We start from the raw sequence: 19750 nt of genomic DNA on the forward strand, positions 1-19750 counted from the left end.
CAATTTGTAATGGTGCAATAACAGTTAGTGAACAACCTTTCTGTTCCTATCATGCTATTTTACGACTGTGTTTTGAAACAGAAAAATGTGCAGAATTCTTTCTTACCCACACATGCAATTCAGTCAACTGCAGCAATTAAGCAAGACTTTCTAACGGTTCATGCCATCATTGCATTAATTAATCCAAGATCTGCTTTAACTGTAATCCAGATATATATATAGAGCACCTGTCATGGACCTTCATTCTTAACATGTTCAGATAATACTTGGTAGTTAAACTCACTGCAGTGAGTTAGCAAAACTCAAAACCTTGCTGAAAAATATCACCTAGCTACTGAGAGAAGACATGTTGTTATGATTCTTCAGGAAAATTATTGACAAAGCTGAAGGCAAATTGGGTAGCATCAAGTTTTGCCTTTAAAAAGAAAAATAACAAATTTTACTTATTTCTGGAGTGTAGAAACTGGATTTTTGCCCAACCGTATACAAAATTGAAATTGCATAAAATTCTGTAGTAACTTCAACTTGTATAGGACACTAATTAGACCTCAGCTGGAGTATTGTGTACAGTTCTAGGCACCACACTTTAGGAAGGATGTGAACATATTGGAGAGAGTGTAGAAGAGGCTTACAAAAAAGGTTCCAGGGATGAGAGACTTCAGTTATCAAAATAGATTGGAGAGGTTAGGACTGTTCTTCTTAGAGAGAAGAAGGCTGAGAGGAGATTTGATAGAGACGTTCAAAACCATAAGGGGGCTAGACAGAGTAGATAGGGAGAAACTGTTCCTGTTCGTAAAAGGATTGGGAACAAGTGGGCACAGATTTAAAGTGATTTGCAAAAGAAGCAAGTGTGACGTAAGAACAAACTTTTTCACACAATGAGTGGTTCGGGTCTGGAATGCACTGCCTGTAAGTGTGGTGGAGACAGGTTCAATCGATGCATTCAAGAGGGCATTAGATGATTATTTAAATAGAAACAATGGACGAATCATCCCAGATTTGCACTGTGTGGTAGCGGGCAGGTAAAACGATGTTTTACCCGCCGGCTGCAATGGTGGCTTTTCATGCCATATCATCCCAAACCCGCCGCATTAATTATGCATTTCCGGGAAAAACACCGTTTCCGTAGTGGGCAGGCTCTCATTCGCCCGTTGCACCATCACCTCGCTGCTTCATCATGCCTGGCATCATATTTAAAATCCAGCTACATGCACACCTCTCAGTGCTTCCAGCCTTTGACTGCTGCATGGAAGACATGGCCCCGAAAGGCAAGAAGACTGCAGACCCCCCGTTTAGTGATGCATCCCTTGAGTGCCTTTTGGAGGACTGCCATGATGTCGTCTACCCCTGCTCTGGCCGCAGGATGGTCAGTAACATCACTAATCCAGCATGGGAGGTGGTGGCAGCGGTGGTCAGCGCCAATGTCCTGCAAAAGAGGACAGCCACCCATTTCCGAAAGAGGTTGAATGGTCTAATCCGTTCCACCAGGGTAAGTCACTCTTCTCATCACTCTCAACTCACACACTCACAAACCCATCACACATTCACAGAATCACAGAGTGCAGAAGAGGCCCTTCGGCCCATCGGGTCTGCACCGACACGTGAGAAACACCTGACCTACCTACCTAATCCCATTTACCAGCACTTGGTCCATAGCCTTGAATGATATGACATGCCAAGTGCTCATCCAGGTACTTTATAAAGGATGTGAGGCAACCCGCCTCCACCACCCTCCCAGTTGGTGCATTCCAGACTGTCACCACCCTCCGGTTAAAAACATTTTTCCTCACATCCCCCCTAAACGTCCTGCCCCTCACATTGAACTTATGTCCCCTTGTGACTGACCCTTTAACGAAGGGGAACAGCTGCTCCCTATCCACCCTGTCCATGCCCCTCATAATCTTGCACACCTCGATCAGGTCGCCCCTCAGTCTTCTCTGCTCCAACGAAAACAACCCAAGTCTATCCAACCTCTCTTCATAACTTAAATGTTTCATCCCAGGCAACTTTCTGGTGAATCTCCTCTACACCCTCTCCTGTGAAATCACATCCTTCCTATAATGTGGTGACCAGAACTGCCCCTCAACAAGAAACTGTGTCTCTTTCTTTTAGGTGCAAAGGAACGCAAGCTCCAACAACTCATCGACACCAACACCCATCCAGGACCCTCCACCCCTGCCTGTCCCTCTGTCCCCATCCCATCTTCCAATCCCAGCCCCAGCTGTGTATTCACCATACCCCCTGACCTTCCCCTCTCCAACGCTGAACGTTCAGTGCTCAGCAAAGGACTTAGTTTCATATCCTTACGCCCTCATCTCAATGAATTTCGGGCTCGGCACGATGCTGAACTCTTCTTCCGCCGCCTTCGTCTCCGTGCTCACTTCTATGGGCAGGAGTCCTTTCCCCGTTCAACGGATCCTTTTACCCACCTCCAATATTCTCCCTCCACCTGAAACCCTCCCTCTGGATTCTTACCTTCTCTTGATCTTTTCATTGAGAACTGTCGGCGTGGCATTAGTCGTCCCAATTTCCCTGCTCCTCTCACCCACTCTAACCTGTCTCTCTCTGAACTTGCTGCACTCCGTTCTCTCAGGTCCAACCCTGACATTGTCATCAAACCCGCTGGCAAGGGTGGTGCTGTTGTTGTCTGACGCACTGACCTCTACCTCACGGAGGCTGAGCGTCAACTTGCAGACACTTCCTCCTACTTCCCCCTGGACCATGACTCCACCACTGAACATCAAACCATTGTTTCCAGGACTGTTACTGACCTCATCTCCTCTGGAGATCTTCCTTCCACAACTTCCAACCTGATAGTCACCCAACCTCGGACGGCCCGCTTCTACCTCCTACCCAAAATTCACAAACAGGACTGTCTTGGCAGACCGATCGTGTCAGCCTGTTCCTGCCCCATGGAACTCATTTCTTGCTATCTTGACTCCATTCTCTCTCCCCTTGTCTAGTCCCTTCCCATCTACATCCGTGATTCCTCTGACACCCTACATCATATCAACAATTTCAAGTTCCCTGGCCCCAACCGCCTCCTCTACACCATGGACGTCCAATCCCTCTACACCTCCATGCCCCACTGGGATGGTCTGATGGCTCTCTGCTTCTTCCTCGAACAGAGGCCCGAACAATCCCCATCCACCACTACTCTCTCCTCACTTATCACCCCACCAGCCTCTGCATTCAAAGGATCATCCTCCGCCATTTCTGCCTACTCCAGCATGATGCCACCACCAAACACATCTTCCCTTCACCCCCCTGGCGGCCTTCCGCAAGGATCGTTCCCTCCGGGATACCCCGGTCCACTCCTCCATCATCCCCTACACCTCTAACCCCTCCCACGGCAACTTCCCATTGCAACCGCAGAAGGTGCAACACCTGCCCCTTTACTTACCCTCTCCTCACCGTCCAAGGGCCCAAACACTCCTTTCAAGTGAAGCAGCATTTCACTCGCATTTCCCTCAATTTAGTCTACTACATTTGTTGCTCCCAATGCGGTTTCCTCTACATTGGAGAGACCAAACGCAGACTGGGTGACCGCTTTGCAGAACACCATCGGTCTGTCCGCAAACGTTACTCAGACCTCCCTGTTGCTTGCCATTTCAACACTCCACCCTGCTTTCATGCCCATATGTCCGTCCTTGGCTTGCTGCATTGTTCCAGTGAAGTTCAACGCAAACTGGAGGAACAGCACCTCATCTTCCGTCTAGGCACTTTACAACCTTCTGGACTGAATATTGAGTTCAACAATTTTAGATCATGAACTCTCTCTTCCATTCCCACCCACCCCCTTTCCGATTCCCCCCCCTTTTTTTCCAATAATTTATATAGATTTATCTTTTCCCACCTACTTCCATTATTTTTAAATGTATTTCCATCCATTGTTTTATCTCTACCTTTTAGCCTTTTTTGACTCCTTCACCCCACCCCACCCCCACTAGAGCTATCTGTAGCTCGCTTGTCTTGCTTTCTACCCTTAATTAGCACATTCCTCAGATAATATCACCACCTTCAACACCTCTTTGTCCTTTTGTCTGTGACATCTTTTCGTTATCTCCACCTATCATTGGCCCTTTACCCAGCTCTACTTGTCCCACCCTCCCTTAAACCAGCTTATATTTCACCTCTCTTCTATTTTTACTTAGTTCTGTTGAAGGGTCATTCAGACTCGAAACGTTAACAGTGTTCCTCTTTACAGATGCTGCCAGACCTGCTGAGTTTTTCCAGGTATTTTTGGTTTTGTTTTGCGCACAGTACTCCAGCTGTGGCCTCAACAAGGTTCCATACAACTCCAACATGACCTCCCTACTTTTGTAATCTATGCCTCAGTTGATTAACGCAAGTGTCCCATATGCCTTTTTCACCACTCCACTAACATGCCCCTCCGCCTTCAGAGATCTATGGACACACATGCCAAGGTCCCTTTGTTCCTCAGGACTTCCTAATGTCATGCCGTTCATTGAATACTTCCTTGTCAAGTTACTCCTTCCCAAGTGTATCACCTCACCCTTTTCAGGGTTAAATTCCATCTGCCACTTATCTGCCCATCAGACCATCCCGTCTATATCTTCCTGTAGCCCAAGAAACTCAACCTCACTATTAACCAACCGGCCAATCTTTGTGTCATCCGCAAACTTACTAATCCTACTCCCCACATAGTCATCTATGTCATTTATATAAATGACAAATAATAGGGAACGAGCATAGATTCCTGTGTGTGCCACTGGACACTGGCTTCCAGTCACTAAAGCATCCTTCTGTCATCAACCTCTGTCTCCGACAACTAAGCCAATTTTGAATCCACCTTATCAAATTACCCTGTATCCCATGTGTATTTGCTTTCTTTATAAGTTTCCCATGTGGGACCTAATCCATATAGACTACATCAAATGCACTACCCTCATCTACACACCTGGTCACCTCCTCAAAAAATTCAATCAAATTAGTTAGACATGACCTTCCTCTGACAAAGCCATGCTGACTATCCCTGATCAAGCCTTGCTTCTCCAAGTGGAGATCGATTCTCTCCTTCAGAATTTTCTCCAATAGTTTCCCTACCACTGATATGAGGCTCACTGGCCTGAAGTTCCCTGGCTTATCTCTACAACCCTACTTAAATAGCGGAACCACATTAGCTGTTCTCCAGTCCTCTGGCATCTCCCCCGTGGCCAGAGAGGAACTAAAAATTTGGGTCCGAGTCCCTGAAATCTCCTTCCTTGTCTCTCTCAGCAGCCTGGGACACAAATCATCCGGACCTGGAGATTTGTCCACTTTTAAGCCTGCCAACACCTGCAACACCTTGTCACTCCGTATATCAATTTGCTTAAGAACCTCACAGTCTCTCTCCCTGAGTTCGATACCTTTATCCTCATTCTCTTGGGTGAAGACTGATGTGAAGTATTCATTCAACACTCTAGCGATGCCCTCTGGCTCCACCCATAGATTGTCCCCTTGGTCTCTTATGTGCCCTACTCTTTCACACACATCCACAGGAATCTCACACCCCAAGGGACAACACTACTAACTCTCTTACACACCCTCACATCTCCATTAGGCTCATATCCTCTTGAGCTCACTTCCTTATCCCATGCATCGCTCTGCTCACCACACAAACATTCCACTCAATGCCATGTGTCCTGCTCACACTCTATCCATTTCCATGCAGGAGGAGCCTGCTCACATTAGCAGGAAGAGGCCCCAGACCAGGGGTGGAGTGGCCCACATTAGGCCCTCACTCATTTTGAGGAATGTGCCATCGCGCTGACTGGTGAGGACATGGACCCTCCCTGAGGTGAGGTTGGTGGTGAGCACACACCGGAGGATCCTGCACTACATCATCCCTCTCTCTCAATGCAACTGTGAGTGCTCTCTCTCCTGCTTTTGACTCTGCTACCATGAACTAATCATCTCTACTTTGGTTCACAGGGAGATCTGCCAAGTGACCAATACCCTCAGCCCGCTAGTCCTTGAGTTCCAACTAATCCTCACGTCCAGCCAAGAGGGCACCTCCTCCATTGAAGAGCTGGAAATAAACAGCCTGGAAGATCCATCACAGCGCTTACCCACACCCTGCATCACTGCAGAGGACACCCCTCAGTGGGACCTAGAACTAGAGCAGGCTCGAGTTCACAATCCGGCGGTCACCACAAGGAAATGCATCCTCAGCAGCAGGAGGCAGGTTCAGCCGAGCTTGCTGGCACTCGGAGGGCTGCTGGGGAAGAGGCATCAGTGACTTCCAAGTCAGATGATGAGCCTCTGGATTTGACCTTCCAACTCATCCTGGAGAATCAGCAGAAAGTGGGGGAACATCACGCAGAGCTGTTGGAAGCCCTCAATAGAGTGGTTTGCGAGTCAGAAGTCTAATGAACTAGTGTCCGCATGAGCCCATATGGAGATTTCATGGGGACGATGGTGGACGCCATTGTGACCCTGGTCCAGCAGAACGCAGAGATGTGCGTAGACCTGCACTCATCGCAGGAGCCATGGGTGAGTTTCTGCACTGGCAACTTGAGAGGTAAATGGGGCACCTCAATGCTCTTCCAGGTGCTCCTTCTGCTTGAGGAGTCAGGCTGGAGCCGTCGGGCATCCGAAGGGAGGAGAGGCAGCAGCTGGACCCCCCTGGAATCACTCAGCAACTGAAGTGGCTGCCCACTTCCTCCGAGTCCCTTTGCCTGTGAGCTCCTCAACCTCATCCTCTGTCACCACAGAGGGAGCAGCCGGCCCATGAGTGATTCTGGAGGGAGAAGTGTGTGTGTGGCAGGGCTTTTTGGAGCCTTGTACAAGCACTCTCCCGCACATGCAGATCCTTCTTGTATCACACTCATCTCAATGTCCTGAGCATTTTCAAAGCTGCCAGATGGGGTTTGCTTTTGGTTGTCCATCTGAGCTGATCTGCATCTCCAACCACCCACTGATCACACTCCCATGCACCACCTGATCTTGCCCACCATGACTCTCGTTTCACTTTCGATTTGGACATCATGGTGCTAATTCAGTTTTACTTTCGCTCCCTCGTCCTTTCCCCTCCCCCAATCACCCATTTCCTTTCCCCCATCTCAGTTGACCCCCCGGCATCACCTTCCACCTCCCCTCTGTGACCTACCAGCCACAACCCTTTCCCTTTGGGGATGTCCTGCTGAACGTCCATGTTTCCTTCCTCCCCAAAAATCCCATCCCCATTCACAATAAAATCACTGACGTCCTCCTTCCCAGCCCCAGGGTCCATGTCTGCACTTGAGTCCCCACCCTTGCCGTCCCTTCTACTGCTACCATCGAACCCTCACCTCACTCTGCCCTCAGTCATTCTCACCATTCCCTTATACCACACCCATCCTCAGTTCGCTCCCCAAAAGGCAGTCATGGACTCATCAGACCCCTCCCTTGCACGTTCACCTGTGCATCCCCCACTCCGGACCCCTTCCACTCCGGAACCCCTTCCCCTCCCCCAGAACTCCTTCCCCCCCAGAAACCCCTTCCCCAGAACCTTTCCCTCCTTTCTGGACCCTTCCCCCCCGGAGCCTCTTCCATTCCCTTAGTCCTTCCACCAACTGCAACCCCCCCCCACCCCCCCACTCCCAACCCTGTTTAGTCCCTCCGCCTTCCTGACCCCTTCAGGCACCCTTACTTCTTCCGCCACCCTTAGTCCTCCCCACCAACTCCTTCTTGCAGTCTTACCTTGTCCTCCAGCCTCACTTCTTCCTCCACCCTTACTTCTTCCTCCCCCCCCGGACTCCCTCCCCTTTCTGCTCTCCTTCCCCCCCTCTGAGCTCCTTCCCTTACACCTTCCACCCCACTCACACCTACCTCCTCAGTTGTCATCTTCACCCTTATTACCCTTTCTTCTCCCTGTGCTCCCTCCCCCCTCAACCTTCCCCCTTCATTCCCCCCTCCCAACCACAACCCCCAACATCTCTTCCTCTCACAGTCAGTCCTAGATCTTACTGTCCCACCCCCTCAGCCATCAGCCATTGTGAGCATCAACGGTGACTTTCCAACTTTTGTGAGCTGCTTTGCAGCAGAGTCATGTCCATGAGAATCCACCCGGCATGTCATGGATGTTCCATCATGTCTGCATCGTCTCTTTGAATGACTTTAGACAAATTTTTTTTAAAGTAGACTCTTCAGTTAAAAAAGGTTGCCACCCTGTTTTAGATGAAGAGACCAAGACTAACGCATTTAAAACAAAAACAGAATTACCTGGAAAAACTCAGCAGGTCTGGCAGCATCGGCGGAGAAGAAAAGAGTTGACGTTTCGAGTCCTCATGACCCTTCGACAGAACTTGAGTTCGAGTCCAGGAAAGAGCTGAAATATAAGCTGGTTTAAGGTGTGTGTGTGGGGGGCGGAGAGATAGAGAGACAGAGAGGTGGAGGGGGTTGGTGTGGTTGTAGGGACAAACAAGCAGTGATAGAAGCAGATCATCAAAAGATGTCAACGACAATAGTACAATAGAACACATAGGTGTTAAAGTTAAAGTTGGTGATATTATCTAAACGAATGTGCTAATTAAGAATGGATGGTAGGGCACTCAAGGTATAGCTCTTGTGGGTTTTTTTTTTAATAATGGAAATAGGTGGGAAAAGGAAAATCTTTATAATTTATTGGAAAAAAAAAGAAGGGGGAAACAGAAAGGGGGTGGGGATGGGGGAGGGAGCTCACGACCTAAAGTTGTTGAATTCAATATTCAGTCCGGAAGGCTGTAAAGTCCCTAGTCGGAAGATGAGGTGTTGTTCCTCCAGTTTGCGTTGGGCTTCACTGGAACGATGCAGCAAGCCAAGGACAGACATGTGGGCAAGAGAGCAGGGTGGAGTGTTAAAATGGCAAGCGACAGGGAGGTTTGGGTCATTCTTGCGGACAGACCGCAGGTGTTCTGCAAAGCGGTCGCCCAGCTTACGTTTGGTCTCTCCAATGTGGTCTCCTCTACATTGGAGAGACCAAACGTAAGCTGGGCGACCGCTTTGCAGAACACCTGCGGTCTGTCCGCAAGAATGACCCAAACCTCCCTGTCGCTTGCCATTTTAACACTCCACCCTGCTCTCTTGCCCACATGTCTGTCCTTGGCTTGCTGCATTGTTCCAGTGAAGCCCAACGCAAACTGGAGGAACAACACCTCATCTTCCGACTAGGGACTTTACAGCCTTCCGGACTGAATATTGAATTCAACAACTTTAGGTCGTGAGCTCCCTCCCCCCTCCCCACCCCCTTTCTGTTTCCCCCTTCTTTTTTTTTCCAATAAATTATAAAGATTTTCCTTTTCCCACCTATTTCCATTATTAAAAAAAAAAACCCACTAGAGCTATACCTTGAGTGCCCTACCATCCATTCTTAATTAGCACATTCGTTTAGATAATATCACCAACTTTAACTTTAACACCTATGTGTTCTATTGTACTATTGTCGTTGACATCTTTTGATGATCTGCTTCTATCACTGCTTGTTTGTCCCTACAACCACACCAACCCCCTCCACCTCTCTGTCTCTCTATCTCTCCGCCCCCCACACACACACCTTAAACCAGCTTATATTTCAGCTCTTTCCTGGACTCGAACTCAAGTTCTGTCGAAGGGTCATGAGGACTTGAAACGTCAACTCTTTTCTTCTCCGCCGATGCTGCCAGACCTGCTGAGTTTTTCCAGGTAATTCTGTTTTTGTTTTGGATTTCCAGCATCCGCAGTTTTTTTGTTTTTATCACTAACGCATTTAAGTTTGTTGACAAAACAAAATTAGGTGGGAGGACACAGAGAAGCTGCAAAGAGATACAGACAGGTTAAGCGAGGGGGTGACAAAGTGGCAGGCAGAGTATATTGTGGGGAAGTGTGAGGTTATTCACTTTGGTAGTAAGAATGGAAAAGCAGAATTTTTTTTTCCATAAATTTTAAAATTCTGATTTTCAGAGAGACTTGGATATACTTGCACAAGGAATATTAAAATTGGCACGCAGGTGCAGCAAGCAATTAGAAAGGCAAATGGCATGCTGGCCTTTACTGCAAGCGGATTATGATACAAGAATAAGGAAATCTTGCTACAATTGTACAGGGCTTTGGTGAGACCACAGCTGGAGTACTGTACACAGTTTTGGTCTCTGTATTTAAGAAAGGATATACTTGCATTAGAGGCAGTACAGTGAATGTTCACTAGATTGGTTCCTGGATTGAGCAGGTTGTCCTATGATCAGAGGCTGAGTAAATTGCCTCTGTCCTTTCTGGAATTTAGAAGAATGAAAGGTGATCTCATTGAAACATACAAGACTCTGAAGAGACTTGACAGGGTTGACACTGAGAGATGGTCATTGCTTGGCACTTGTGTGCTATGAATGTTATTTGCCACTTCTCAGACCATGCCTAAATGTTGTTGAACGTGAGCACAGACTGCTTCATTATTTGAGTAGTTGTGAATGGAGCTGAACATTGTGCAATCATCAATGAACATCCTCAATTCTGGCCTTATGGTCGGGGGAAGGCCGTTGATGAAATAGCCGAAGATGATTGGGCTGAGGCCACTCCCCTGATAAACTCCTGCAGTGATGTCCTGAGGCTGAGATGATTGACCTCCAACAGCCACAACCATCTTCCTTTGTGATAGGTATGACTCCAACCTCTGGAGAGATTCCCCCCACCCCCGATTCCCATTGACTCCAATTTTGCTAGCACTCCTTGGTGCCACATTTGGTCAAAAACTGCTTTGATGTCACTGTCATCTCATCTCTGGAATTCAGCTCTTTTATGCATGTTTGGATCAAGTCTGTAATGAGGTCTGCAGTTGAGTGCCATAGCAGAACCCAAACAATGCATTGGTAAGCAGGTTATTGGCGAGTAAGTGCCACTTGATAATAATGTCCATGTCACATTCCATCACTTTGCTAATGATTGAGAGGAAACTTATGTGGAGGTAATTGGCGGGGTTAGATTGGTCCTGCTTTTTGTGTACAGGACATACTTGGGCAATCTTCCACTTTGTTGAGCAGATGGCACTTTTGTAGCTGCACGAGAATAGCTTGTCAAGGGGCATGGTTAGTTCTGGAGCATGAATCTTCAGTATTACGGCCTGGATGTCATCCAGGATCTTGGCCTTTGCTGTATCAAGTGCCTTCTGCTGTTTCTTTTGATATCATATGGAGTGAATTGACTTGGCTTAAAACTGGCATCTGTGATGCTGGGGTCCTCAGGAGGATGCCGAGATGAATCATCCACTCAACACTTTTGGCCGAAGATGGTTGCAAATGTTTCACATTTGTGTTTTGCACTGACTTGCTGGGCTCCCCCATCTTAGAGGATGGGGACGTCCTTGGATTTCCTCATTCCATTAGTTGTTAAAGTGTCCACCACCGTTTACTTTGAAAGTGGCCAGACTGTGATGCTTTGACCTGATCTGTTGGTTATGGAATTGCTTAGCTATGCCTGTTACTGCTTCTATTGTTTAGCATGCATATAATCCTCTGTTGTAGCCCCCGGCATGCTCTCCTACACTGCTCATTGAACCAGGTTTGATCCCCTGCTTTGATGCTGATGATAAAGTGAGGGCAACGCTGGACCAGAGGAATTCTGGTTGAATACAATTCTGCTGCTGATGATACAGTTCTCATGGATGCCCAGTTTTGATCTACTAGATTTCTTCTAAATCTATTCCGTTTTGTACAATTGCAATATCACACAAAATGATAGAAGGTGTCTTCAGTATAAGGATGGAACTTTGGGTTGGATTTTAAGTTCTTGATGTGCTGGGAATGGGAACATCTGGTAGCATGGGGGAAACCCAAGTAAGTGTAATATATCTGTTAGTAGCTTTTTAACCCTTTCACTACTTAACATATGAGTTCCAAGATTTTTGACCAATCAGCTTGATGGGGTGGTGACAACCTGCATGAATCTATTTCAATTCCAATATTTAAAGGGACACTGCAAACATGCATTTTGTAATTTCATGGTCACCATTACTGAGAGAAGCATCTTATTCCAGATTTATTCTTACATTGCATGTATATGTCACTAGCTGTAGTGGTGGTGGGATTTGAATGCATGTCACATTAGGCCAGGCCTCTGGATATCTAGGCTAATATTGTTCTCACAATGCTTCCATCCCCATAATTTTTCTCCTGTGCCTTAATAGTTGTATCTTCTACATATCTTTCCTTCATCCTAACAGTTTGCAAGGTATCAAACTCTTCACTTGGGATATTTTCATATTTTATTAAATAGTAATCGTTTTGCATAAATTTTGAAGGAAAATTGCACTGTCCATTGTAGTTAGGATGCAACATTTCCCTGTAGAAAATTTGATGTGTAATGTCCCTAGACCACTGAAGAGTTGGCCAAGCAGTCCGTGTAAACTTAATCAGTACTACTTATAGGTGGCTATGGAGTTATGTACACACCCTTATCCTTTGGTGGTGGCGGTGGTGGTATAGCCACTGTGCTAGTATTGCAGAGACCCGGGGTAATGCTCTGGGGACCTGGGTTTGAACCCCACCACAGTAGCTGGTGAAATTTGAATTCAGGAGAAATCTGGAATTGGAAGTCTGATGATGACCATGAAAGTTGTAAAAACCTGTTTGGTTCACTAATATTCTTTAGGGAAGGAAATCTGCCACCCTTACTTGGTCTGGCCTACATGTGACTCCAGACCTATAACAATGTGGTTGACACTTAAAGGCCCTCAGAACAAGGGGGAATAAATGCTGGCCTATGCAGTGATGCTCATACCTCATGAATGAATAAAAAGACTTCCTGCCTCTGAAGGAGAAAAACTAGGAAGTAAGGGTACTGGTCTGAACTGGCATTCCATTTTAAGGTATACACAACCAGTTCTTATTTCTTATTTCCCTGATTCTTATTTCCCAGCCTTAACCAACTGGCTCCTCTGGCCCTTCATTTGTGGGCTTGCCTGAGTGCTGGCTGAATTGTGATTCATTGCTTAACAGCAAAACAAAAGGGAATGTCAGACTTATCCTCGCTGTCATACAGCTATGAAAGGGTCCTATTCCAATAGAACTACTTTACTGAATGGTGATTCTCATTTTCTTTTCCATTTTCCTGTGGCAAATATCTGACTACCACTAGGAACCTCACTGTCAAAATCAAAAGCTGTGTATGGGGGAATGGCAGGACAGACCTGCATCCAATCATCCCTGTAACATCCCTGGGATTCGGGCTGCTAGTAAAATGTTGGTAACTAATAATTTTGTTGGATATGTCAGGGCAAACACTGGGGATCACGAGACAGGTATGTCACAACCAGAACTATTGAAATGAAAATGAATAAGTTCTTCCTCTGAGACTTAAACCACAGGACAAGAAGGTGATCTGAAAATTTAAGGAATAGGGACTGGTGGGAAGATTTGGCTAATCTATTATTCTGCAGAGCGGTTCATAGGAAAAAAACAGAATGGCTTGCATTTACGTAACACCTTTCACGCCAATTCAGGATGTCTTAAACATTGTTCCCTCTAAGCTTCACAGCCATACAGCGGTTCAGGACTCACCACACAGGGGGAAAGCAGCTGCATAAAAGAAGCATTCCCTTTATAATGTGTGTCTCTACAGCTAAATGGTAGTCTTAAAGGAAGAGCACCGTGCAACTAATGGGTGGTTCGCAGTGAAGGAAAATTAAATGAAACATTGGTCCCAAAGTGCTTTACAACCAATAAGATACTTTTGAAGTGTGGTCACCATTGTAGTATGGGAAATATGGCAGCCAATTTGTGCGTGGCAAGCTCCCACGCCCAACAATGTGATGATGACCAGGTGATCTTTTTTGCTATAAATTGATTTTCTAGATTTGGCACCAGGACTCAGCTCTCAGGTCATTCCCACATTTGGTGGGAGCCTCACACATGGGATTGTAGTCTCTCATCCTCCAGCTTTGCAATGTCATGTGCTTATGAAAGGTTAATTCCAACTGTAATTGTGATATTTCTGCTGCTTCCTCTGGCAGGCAAATTAGAGTGTTTGAGGTAGCAGAGAAATGATTTCTGGTTTAATTTTAGGGTCTTCAGATGGTGGCATAGTGGTATTGTCACTGGATCAATACTTCTGACACCCAAGGTAATGTTCTGGAGATAAAAGCAAAATACTGCGGATGCCAGAAACCTGAAACAAAAACAAAAACAGCTGGAACAACTCAATGAGTTTGATAGCATCTGTGGAGAGGAAGACTTCCTCTCCACAGATGCTGTCAGACCTGCTGAGTTTTTCCAGCTATTTTTGTTTTTGTTTTTGTTGTAATGTTCTGGGCACCTGGCTTCAAATCCTACGAGGGCAGATGGTGAAATTTGAGTTCAATAAAAATCTGGAATTAAAACCATACAATCATGAAACCATTGTTGACTGTTGTAAAATCCCATCTGGTTCACTAATGTCCTTTAGGTTACCTGGTCTGACCTACATGTGACTTCAGACACACAGCAATGTGGTTGACTTTGATGCCCTCTGAAATGGCCTAGCAAGCCGCTCAGTTCTCAAGGGCAGTTAGGGGTGGGCAATAAATGCTGGCCCAGCCAGCGATACCCACATCCCATGAATGAATAAAAACAAGAAGAATGCTGAAAAGGCACTGTGTCCCCTGTGTTTTCTTGCACTCTTTCTGTCCTGCGCCACAGAAAGTGAAAGGAACCATAAATTCCACAGTCACCTGAACTGTTAAAAAGAAAAATAGATTAAAAGAAAGACAGACAAAAAGATGAGAAGAAAAGGATAGAAAGAGAAATGAGGACAATAAAGAGAAATGCAGAAAAGCTGAGAGAAGGAGACAACAATGTATTCGTGTTACAACAGTCAGTGCTCTAATCAGCCTTTTTCAACATCTGTACAGTAGAAATGCCTCACACCAGATCCTAGGAGTGTGGCCACGCTGGTGACACAGCACTGCTCACACAGGCATCAACTCTAGAGGAAGCAAATAGGACACTCACAGCAACCTGGACATACTGTATTGCTACTTCCAGGACCAACATCTCCGCTGCAATCCAGAGAAGACAGTTGCATTGTTGTTCCATCTGAAACAATGCCACTAGAAAAGAGCACAACTTGTCTTCTTTGGAGGGCAACTTATTCATGACACCCAAAATACCTGGGTGTCACACTGGACAGAACTGTTACCTCTCGATTTCATCTCATCACTACTGGTAAAAATTAGTTAATGTTTTAGGGGTTGCACTGGACAAAAAAATAAACATCAGAGTGAACCTGGGCCAGAAACTCACTGGAACCTCATTGGAGAGCACAGTCATGGCACTTCTCACCGCAACACTGACCCTAATTGACTCCCACAGCTACCTCCAATACAGCTCCTCACATCTTGCTTCCTGTAAGGACTCCGTCCCATTTTCTCAGTTCCTTTGCCTCCGTTGCATTTGTTCTGATGATTCCACTTTCCAAAGCAGTTCTTCTGACATGTCTTCCTTCTTCCTTAACCGAGGTTTTCCACCCACGGTGGTTGACAGGGCCCTCAACCGTGTCCGGCCCATCTCCCGCCGATCTGCCCTCACACCGTCCTCTCCCTCCCAGAATCATGATAGGGTCCCCCTTGACCTCACTTATCATCCCACCAGCCTCAAAGGATCATCCTCCGCCATTTCTGCCAACTCCAGCATGATGCCACCACCAAACACATCTTCCCTTCACCCCACAGTCGGCATTCCGTAGGGACCGTTCCCTCCAGGACGCCCTGGTCCACTCCTCCATCACCACCTACACCTCAAACCCCTCCCACGGCACCTTCCCATGCAACCTCAGAAGGTGCAACACTTGCCCCTTTACTTCGCCCTCCTCACCGTCCAAGGGCCCAAACATTCCTTTCAAGTGAAGCAGCACCACTTGCATTTCCCTCAATTTAGTCTACTGCATTCGTTGCTCCCAATGCAGTCTCCTCTACATTGGAGAGACCAAACGCAGACTGGGTGACTGCTTTGCAGAACACTTTTGGTCTGTCTGCAAGCATGACTTAGACCTCCCTGTCGCTTGCCATTTCAACACATCACCCTGCTCCCTTGCCCACATGTCTGTCCTTGGTCTGCTGCAATGTTCCAGTGAAGCTCAACACAAACTGGAGGAACAGCACCTCATCTTCCGATTAGGCACTTTACAGCCTTCTGGACTTAACATTGAGTTAAACAACTTCAGATCATGAACTCTCTCCTCCACTCCCACCCCTTTTTGATCCCCTTTTTTCTAATAATAATATTTATTTTTTATATATTTTTTCTTTTCCTACTTATTTCTATTATTATTTTTAAAATTTTCGATCCCCCTACCCCCACCCCCAGGCCCACTAGGGCTATCTGTCACTTGCTCGTCCTGCTTTCTACCCTTAATGTCACCATTAGCACATTCCTTTAGCTAATATCACCACCGTCAACACCCCTTTGATCTTTCGTTTATGACAACTTTGGCAATCTCACTTTTGCCTCCATCTATCACTGGCCCTCTATTCGGCTCCACCTGTCCCACCCCCCCTTAAACAATGTATATTTCACCACATTTCTATTTCTCTTTAGTTCTGAAGAAAAGTCATTCGAACTCGAAACAATAACTCTGTCTTCCTCTCCACTGCTGTCAGACCTGCTGAGTTTTTCCAGCAATTTTTATTTTTGTTTCAGATTTCCAGCATCCGCAGCATTTTGCTTTTAACTCAACCTAGTTTATTCTGCTGCTGAATACCGTTCTGCCTCATGGTCCTGCAGCCACCACACAAAGATCTTGAACTTGCAGCTAAACATCGCCATGAGGATAGTGTCAGTGATGCTAAAGACCACTCTAACTGAGTGACCCCGGTGCTCCCACTTTGCCCCACCACCCATTCACCATGATGCCACCGTGCCGCGAGAGATGGAAAAATCATGAACATTTTATAATGGTGCCAGCTATTCTGCAACTAATATTCATGCAGCTGATATCAACTTACTATCCAGATGGACAGAATCATGGGATGCATGCAGTGCAAGACACCAACACCTCATCACTAACCCAATTGCAGAGGTTCCTGGTTTCAACTTCCCTCAAAGACACTGGACAGCGTTCAACCAAATCCACACAGAACATGGACAATGCAGTCACCTGTTCCACAAGTGGAAGATGAGGGAAGACCTGAAAAGTGATTGTGGCCATGCATCCCAGACCATGGAACACATGTGTGGTAGTGTGGCGAAGCCACCAAATACCACTGCTGCCTGAACTTGTCACTTCTTCCCAGCATGAAAGTAATGTGCCAAATGGCCTCCTCTATTCTGCAATGACATCAGTAACTTTCCCACTAAGATCTGCTGTGGTAGGCACCTCAATCCTCCTCTCGGCAGATCAGGAGGTTATTAAATGGATTGTCAAACTAAGCGTCCCATTAAAATCTTCCCCCATTATATGAAAGTAGTCGTACAGGTAGTGTCACTTACCTCTGTTCTGAAACTGATGTGATGAATAAAGCTTTCCTCTTTTAACAATATTTATGTCTTTATAAAAGATAATACTTCAGAATATGACTTATAGCGGGAAATATTACGCCTGAGGTTTGATCAGTGTTAATAGTCCTGTACCTAGAACAGAGTAGGCTTAAATTGTTCAAGTATTGAAAAATGCAATATGTGAACTTAGACACAGAAGAGAATATAGGAATACAACCCTGATTTTATTATGAAATTTGTAAGAATGACTTTATATTTATAATCATGAAGATATTTAAATAATAAAAGGAAAACACGTTTAGATTCCAATGGAATCTAATAGTTCTTAAAGTAATTATTTTCTTATTAATAAACCTTCTTACGAGGAAAGGTTGGAGAAGTTGGGCCTGTGTCCATTGGAGTTTAGAAGATTGAGAGGTAATCTTATTGAACCATATAAGATCCTGAGGGAAACTGACAGGGTAGATGCTGAAAATTTGTTTCCCCTTGTGGGAGACTAGAACTAGGAGACACAGTTTTAAAAATAAGGGGTTTCCCATTTAAGATGGAGATGAGGAGGATTTTTTTCTCCCAGTGTGCTGGGAGTCTTTGGAACTCTCTTCCCCAGAGTGGTGGAGGTTGGGTAATTGAATATCTTTAAGGCAGAGGTAGATAAGTTTTGACTAAGAAGGGAGTCAAAGGGTATCGGGGGTGGGCGGGAGTTTAGGCCACATTCAGATCAGCCATGTTCTTATTAAATTGTGGAACAGGTTCGAAGGGGCCAAATGACCTACTCCTGCTCTTAATTCATAAATCAATAGAATAACATTACTGTCAAATTTTAGGATAGTTTGACCATTTTTCACAGCGAAAATTTAGAAATTTGACGCCCTTTCACTGTCTGTCTATTGTCAGAAGTTTATAAACAGCCACTAAGATAAAAGATAGTTAGTTGATATTCTAAATGGAAATTATTTTTCTCAGAGACCGAAGGGCGAGCAATGTTTAACTTGTCAGGATAATTAGAAAACACATCACACCCATTGTATTGAAAATCCACTTGATCCTCTTTTGTCTGGGAACATATTGGATGTGATATTGGAGAGAGAGAGGGAGAGAGTGGTTAGATGTAAAGTATTGTTAGAGGGAAAGCTGTCAAGGTCTTTGCTGAGATGAAGGGATTATAAATGCTGGAGGAAAGTTAGAAGCTATTTTACACATGTAAGATGGCATAAGCCTTGCCTGCCAGTAGCCTCTTCATCAGCAAGCCTCATCAGTGCCTCCCCATGACGACATATGTAAACTGTACTGTGTGGATCCAGGCTAAACCACTGGGGACTCGGAGTGGGCCTGAACCCTGGGAACATTAATCAAATGCTAAGTGTAATGTCTTCAGTCATAATTGGTATACCTGGCAGATGTAAAAACATAATTAAATGTGGAGAGATATAGCCTCATCTGAACCAGCATAAAATTACCAACAAAAAGTAAAAATGGCATGTTGACATTATCACATGGGCTTCAGGGAATAGTTTAATGGTATTACTATACTGTGTACTGGGAATGATCAAAATCAATTTATATTTTATGGTACTCTATTGGATCCCTGTGAAATTTGCAATACAGGGCAGACTATTTCCATCTATTTTCCCATCTAAAGACCATCTTAGCTAAAGAAAAGGATAATGAAGTTCGAAATAAGATTATTCCAAGTATTGAATACTGTGTTATTGGATTCCTTTTAGAGTCTAGAGGACCTTGTTGCATTTGCTGCCAGTGGCAGCTTGAGTGAGAGGTAATGAGTAAAATTCCCATTCCAAGAGTTGTTTCTGACTGTTAAGATTGTTGCTCTGTTTAAAAAGCAGCGTTGATCCTGTCATTGCAGACCATGTATCATAAAAGAGACAAAGGAGACACAAGACAGCAGTAAAAATAAAGTACAGGTGAGATGAAGAGTGTGAACATTTATGCTAGAACACCAGGGAGTGGAAATGAGGGATTTGTCAAAGCATCTTTCAGCTCAAGATTTTTGATGTTGTAATGTTCACTACATTACCATTGTATCTATTTAATATATTGAATGGCTAACAGCACTGATTTGCAGTCTTGTCAATGTGAGCACTGAGTGCTTGTCTCATGGACACATGTATGTTCATAGCAGAAGGATGTTGGTCACGCTTCCTGCAAATTCATTGGCTGTCAGTCACAAAATACATCCAGCCATTTAAAGGGAGGATGTTCTTTTTTAAAGAGGATGCATTCTTCTTCTCCAAATAACAGGGGGAGCAACAAAGACGGTGAAATTGCCCTTTCATTTATGTGGAGGTGCAACAAAAGAAGGTAGCTCTTTTATGGACAGGAAGCCACTATCCTGT

Source organism: Carcharodon carcharias, chromosome 3 (genome assembly GCF_017639515.1).
Source record: "Carcharodon carcharias isolate sCarCar2 chromosome 3, sCarCar2.pri, whole genome shotgun sequence".
Taxonomy (NCBI): domain Eukaryota; kingdom Metazoa; phylum Chordata; class Chondrichthyes; order Lamniformes; family Lamnidae; genus Carcharodon; species Carcharodon carcharias.